The sequence below is a fragment of the Myxocyprinus asiaticus genome, chromosome 14 (assembly GCF_019703515.2).
Source record: "Myxocyprinus asiaticus isolate MX2 ecotype Aquarium Trade chromosome 14, UBuf_Myxa_2, whole genome shotgun sequence".
In the NCBI taxonomy this organism is placed as follows: domain Eukaryota; kingdom Metazoa; phylum Chordata; class Actinopteri; order Cypriniformes; family Catostomidae; genus Myxocyprinus; species Myxocyprinus asiaticus.
Window position 1 is genome coordinate 1,272,070 of NC_059357.1, and position 6,605 is coordinate 1,278,674.

General features: G+C 43.8%; 1 pseudogene; it reads right to left on the reverse strand.

Annotated features, from left to right (window-relative positions):
• Positions 1 to 475: 475 nt before the first annotated feature.
• Positions 476 to 4,762, reverse strand: LOC127451469 (volume-regulated anion channel subunit LRRC8D-like; annotated as a pseudogene).
• Between the last annotated feature and the right edge of the window lie 1,843 nt (positions 4,763 to 6,605).

A 6,605-nucleotide genomic window follows, 5' to 3' on the forward strand; every position in this document is an offset into this window, starting at 1 on the left:
ATGTTTTCTAATTTAACGCCGCCCCTTTAAATTCTTTGGGCAGTTCATGAATAATTTATTTGATTTTATATGATTTATTTGAACGAATTAAATAATGACGGTGTGCAATGGCTTAACCCATCCATGTCGCGCATGGTCTATAACAACGTTCCGCCCGTGTCTGGCAGGACACAGCGTTTTTATTTTATTTTATTTACTAAAATGTAATACATGTTTTTTTTTTCCATTAAAAATTGTACTATGTATTTTATCAGTGTATTCATGGATGTTATGTTAAAAGTCTTCTAGGGAACACCATAGCCTTGTTTTAGTAACATTAGTTAAATGATGTTCTAACAATAAAGCCTTTCCTCAGAGCAGTCTGTAGTGTTTGAGGTGAGTTTGAAGGAGAGGGTTTATATCCAAGACTCCAGCGCAGAATGGAAGCTCCAGTAGGAAATCAGTCAGAATTAGGGTGTGATGAAGATTCAGAGGATTAACATGAGCTGGGCTGCTGAAGTAAGTCCCTCACCTGTCGAGAGTATGAAGCAGCCAGTTTTCCGCTAGCAAGCTGCCCCCACGAAGCCCAGCGCAGCACCCCAGTTCAACCGGCAACTTCTCAAGACTGTTTCCATGTGTATCCAGGTGAGAGAGTTGACTTAGACCGCCCAGAGCAGGTGGCAAAAAGCCCAGCGAATTATTCACCACATTCAAGTTGCAGAGTTCTACACAACTTCCAAACAGCTCCTTGGGTAGATGTTCAAGCCTGTTCCCGCCCAGGTCTAGTTCACAGAGGAGTGTTAGAGCTCCTACCTCTGCTGGCAACTCTTCCAGGAGGTTTCCCACCAGGAGGAGGCGTCGTAATCTGTGCAGTGTGAAGAGAGCTGACGGAAGGCTCTGAAGCTGGTTGTGTGCTAAGTCCAAGAGCTCTGGAGAGTGCAACACTCCTACACTCGTCGGCAAAGCTAACACATGATTATGTGCAAGTCGTAAGCAGGACAGACGATGCAAATGCTGCAGTCCTAGCAGTTCTTCTAGAGTACGCAGACTGTTGTGTTGCAGGTCCAAGATTCGAAGACCTGTTAGCGCCAACAAAGCTGATGGCAACCGTTCCAACTGGCATCCTTGCAGCTGTAGCTCTGCTAATCCAGTTAAACGCCTCTCCTGTAAGTACCAATAGTCTCGTTCCCTTATATGGATCTCCAGTCTTAGCAGGCTGCCTGCTACCTCATTCAGCTCCCCTGGGACTTTCTGCAACCTGCCATGAAAAACCAGGGTGCAGAGATGTCTCAGATGACAAAGGCTCCCCAGGGCTAAGCCGCGCCCAATCCCACCCTCACTGCTCAGCCTTCCGGTCAGGTGCAGCTCTTGCAGGCTCCTGAGGGAGTAAACCCAGATGGGGATCTCGGTGGCTTGGGTGAGGGTGAGATGCAGAGCCTCAAGATGTTCCTGAAGGTGTTCAAGGCTCCAGGCTCCACCGCTGCAGAACTGTGGTGCAGGTGCATCTCTCTGATGAGGGATGAGAGATTCCAGATTAAATTATGTTTCTCATTCTACAACCTCTTAAGGCTAGAGTATACTTTGTTTTTCAGCGTGCCTTTCCATCTCACGCACAGTCGAGCGCTAAGCCTCAAAGTATCCCATACAGACGCCCTCAATTAATGTGTGCTATGATTGTTTTGTGATACTCTTTTAGCACAGTCAATGCCAGGCGCATGAACAGACGATGTGCAAAGACTAAAAATGTCAGTAAAATTATGTTAATGTGCACCTGATGTTGACATATAGAAATGTCTCTTAAAATACCTACCTGAGCACGGTCATGTTGGATATTTGTGCTGTGAGTTTGGCGTCTCTAGCTTCATCACCACCTGAGGGTAAACAGAGCTGATGGCAGATGAGGAAGAGCCACGAGTTGGAGTAGAGAGCACCTGTGCTGGGTAGACATAATCATTGACCGCAAGCGATCAGCTCCCCAGCAACGCTCCACACTTTCCTCCAGCAGTCGAGTCTCACTGACTGGTGACAGGAAGACAGACAGGCACTGGGACAGCAGAGGGTCGTTCTGATCAGCCATGTGTAAGAGGAACACTAGGTCATTATGTAGATCAGGTGCATCCAGCATGGATCCTCTCTCACGCAGACTCGAAGGAGTACCTGAGAATTAAAGAGAATTCATCAGATTTTCCTTCATAACTCACGTACAATGATTGAAGATCTTGTAATGGACTTTAATCAGGGTAGATGCCAAATTTAGTTTGATGCAAATGAAAATGTGAGTGTTAGTGCGTTCCATGGGTTGTACTCTTTTATACCATGGCATTGATAATTGTTCGTTACATAATTATTTACTCAACTTCGAAAGAAATGTAAACAATAACTTTATTCTCTGTCTACATGCCTTCCATGTTTCAGAGTAACTGGTCTGTTATAAACAAAACATTGAAACAAAAAGCAAATGTTTAGTAGGGGGCCTGGGTAGCTCAGTGGTAAAATATGCTGGCTACCACCCCTGGAGTTCGCTAGTTCGAATCCCAGGGCGTGCTGAGTGACTCCAGCCAGGTCTCCTAAGCAACCAAATTGGCCCAGTTGCTAGGGAGGGTAGAGTCACATGGGGTAACCTCCTCGTGGCCGCTATAATGTGGTTCATTCTCAGTGGGGCACGTGGTGAGTTGAGCGTGGTTGCCGTGGTGGATGGCATGAAGCCTCCACATGCTATGGCTCCATGGCAATGCGCTCATCAAGCCAAGTGATAAGATGTGCGGGTTGACTGTCTCAGACGCAGAGGCAACTGGGATTCGTCCTCCGCCACCCGAACTGAGGCAAATCACTATGCAACCACCAGGACTTAGAGCGCATTGGGAATTGGGCATTCCAAATTGGGAGAAAAAGGGGAAAATTCTGAATAACCTTTTGTCAGGCTGTATTTTAAACTGGTTAGATTGAATTGTTTGAATGTTCTTAGCTTCCATTATCTGAATTGTGAATGATGAAGCTAAAGCACCCTCTGCCGCAAACTCATTATATTCCTTGATGTGTTGAGCTTTAAGGTAAGTCTTCGGATTAGTTATGTTAAAAGTTTTAACAGTTGTTCCACCTCATGAAATACTAACAGTGCAAAGCTTACAAACTCTGCTGTAATTGTCACACAATTCAAAGTAAATCCACACAAGATACATTTTCTTTCACACACAGCACGAGTTGTAGACTAATTGTCCGAAGCGTTTTTCCACCCCTCTTTTGATTAACAGGAAATTGTCCGATTTCTGATAGTGCTTTTGTTGTCCAATACTGATATTTGGCTGATATAACGGTGCATCAATACTGTACTATATATGCAGAGCAATTCACCTCAAAAAAGACTGACAAACAGATGCATTAGTATGTTCACCAGAACCATCAAGCACTCAACAGTCACACATGGAGACTACAGACTAAATGGACACAGTTGTCTCCTCTCCTGTCTCAGTGCAGCCGTGGAAGATCCAGAAGAGAGCGTAGGTGCCCAGCAGACCAAACAGACACAGCAGTGAGATGTAGGCCTGCATTAGCTTGCACAGGATGGATGAGAGCAAGTGACTGCACTGGAAGGTGCTGTAGCCAGTGCAGTCACTTGCTCTCATCCGTCCTGCACAAGCTAATGCAGGCCTACATCTCACTGCTGTGTCTGTGAATTAAACTTCAAAACTTTCAACCTTGTTACCACTAGCCCTGTTAGCTTTCTGAAGTCATGTTCCAACATATTACAATTTATTAATTTAGCTTGACATGGCATAATGCAATTAACACTTAACACATTACTTACCTGATATAATGTTTAAAATCGTAAAAAATATGTTCTTTTATAATCAACTTGTCAAACTGGATAAAACACCTGTTTCATGGAATGACCCAGAAAATATTTAAAATGTTACCTTATAGATAATATCGGAGTTCTTGCAGTGAGCTTGAAACCTGCGCACTCTTTCAAACAGTGCTCTCGCTTGTTCCCTGTTGCTCCAATCCAACTTAACTCCTGGTCTAGAGCCATCCAGGTGACTTGTGCCATCTGAGGGGGCAGGACCAGCTCCATTAAAGACAAAGTGGACAGTGTTGAGCAGTGTGAGAGTGTAGAGGGACATTGCGACAGCTGAGTGATAGTGGACGCACTATCAGTCCCCACCAGCAGGGGGCTGTCCATTCCAGAGTCCAGACTCGACGTGCACGTTTTGCAGAAAGATGTGACCGCAACTTTGGGTTGCACCATTTGTTCCGCTTCTTGAAAGCTGTTGTGGGCATCGTCCAACTTAGCTGTGTGAGACAGAGCCCGGGTTGTCCAGGGTGATTAACAACATTTGGCAAGAAGAGACGGGAAGTGCTCAATGCAAGCTGAAGTGAGGGGGTAGTGGAACCAAAAGCATCCGCTGGCCAGCAGCACCAAAGTATGGAGCAGCGTAACATTAGGTAGGAAGCACGAGTACCAGGGCAATGCCTTGTGACAGCAAACTTGGCTGACAGACGTACTGCTGGAAGTCCAAGTTGGTACGTCGACCATTTGCAGGACTCCTGGGCGGTTCTGGTGTGCTTGTGAAGACAGAATCAGAAATTGACTCCACTGAGGAGCTGTAGTTACTAGAGGAGTGTATTGGGATGCACACAACCCCATCCCGCGATAACAGTAGAGTCTTGACACCATCAACATCAGCACCAGTAGATGGTCCATGAAGACTTCCCACCACGGTTTCAGCAGCTTATAACTGCACTGATGCTCACCAACCAACCACAACTCAGACAGAGTGAACATTACCTTTAGTGAAGGATAAATAGAAATGGAGTGGGTTATTCAATCATAACAATTCAGGAGAAACACAAAATAAAATAAACTGAATAAACTAGATAAATCTTAATTTCCTGAAAAAAATGTGAGAGGTGCTTATCAATGGTGCAAAACTTGTTGCCACAATTCTGAGTGGTTGCCAAGGCATTGCTTTGTGGTCACTAGAGTGTTCTGAGTGGTTGCTAGCATATTGCTATTTTGCTGCTAGGGTGTTAAGTGGTTGATATGCGCTGCTATGTGGTTGCTAGGGTGTTCTAAGTGGTTGCTATTGACAGCTATGCACTTGCTAGGATGCTCAGAGTGGTTGCTAGTGCACTGCTATGTGCCAGGAGAGCGAAGTTTACACACTGCACAGCTATCACATACCAGCTGGCTACCCTTACACTCACCCCGCTAAACCTCACTCCCATCCGGGTCACATCACCAGTGTCACCCATCCTACTCGACCCGCCCTGAGCAAGATTCGAACCGGCGATACCCAGAATGGGAGTTGTGCGTGCTACCAAAGGGGGCTATAAAAGCCATGGCCTCTAGCCTTGGTCGCTAGTGCGTCTCTTAAGGCCAGGAGAGTGAGGTTTACACACTGCATAGCTATCACGTACCAGCTGGCTACTGTAACACTAGTGCACTACTATGAGGTTGCATGCCTGCAACTCATTTTAATATGTATGTGTTGTAATTCAAGACATTAAGTAAATCTGAAGACAACTCAACTGAGCAAATAATTAGAGAAAAAAACAGTTATCCATTCATCTACATGTGGGAAAAATGTACTTAAGATATAAATGACCACTTGTTTAAAGCGTTTCAACACCAGAGCCAAACTTGCGAGCAGTCTTCAAAATCTTGCAGTCTTCAACTGAAGTCCGGTATAGGCCGGTTTGTTCAACAATACCTGTCCAGCTTCAGAGAGAGAGAAAGAAGGGCCTCAGGAGCGCAGCTTTGAGATTACCATGGTAACCTGCACACAGTAGCCACATTCACAACATATAACACCCACCAGACACTGGATTTGTATGTTAAATGCAAGTCAAGTCGAACTGAAATGTCACATTTACTTTACCACTGCCCTGGCCAGATTTACATAAAATACAGACTGAAGAGCAGAAATTTCTCTCTGTGTAATATCACACATCTGAACAGCAGGTGTCACTAATCTGTTAATTAAAAATGATGCAGTAATTCTGAGCTAGAACACTGAGGAGCATTGTTTTGTGTTTGAACAGCACCTGATTTATTGTCATTTACGTTTGGTTTAGTGACAAAGACTAGCACATAAAACACATGAAAAATCGTTTGGAAAGTGGTGATGAGTTGACCTGAATAAACTAAATTATTACCATGAAGTACCTCCTGAGTTTTAAATAAATGAGTTTTTCTAAAAAATAAATAATGAAATTAATTTGTATATAATTTGTATGCTAAAAAGATCAGATTGCCTGTTATATTTAGATTTTGGCATTGCCATTTGAACCACAGTCTCAGGAAGCTCTTGCATTTACATCACAAATCCTATTCAGACCCCCAGTTAAGAAACTCATAACTTTCATAATACTTACATCATAACATTACAGTAATGGGGAACTGTCAGGGAACCCCCGTTTCACCAGATTCATCATGTTACTCTTGATTAGTGCTGGGGATTTACAAAAAGCCTACACATTAGAGTATTCTATTGAAAGCTGAAACATTTGTGTGGAAACTAAAATAAATAGCAGAAAATATTTCCATAAATGAATAATGCATTGTTAAGATACTAGAATAAAAATCTGTCAATATCCAAATCTACACACTCTTCACTGTAAAAAAA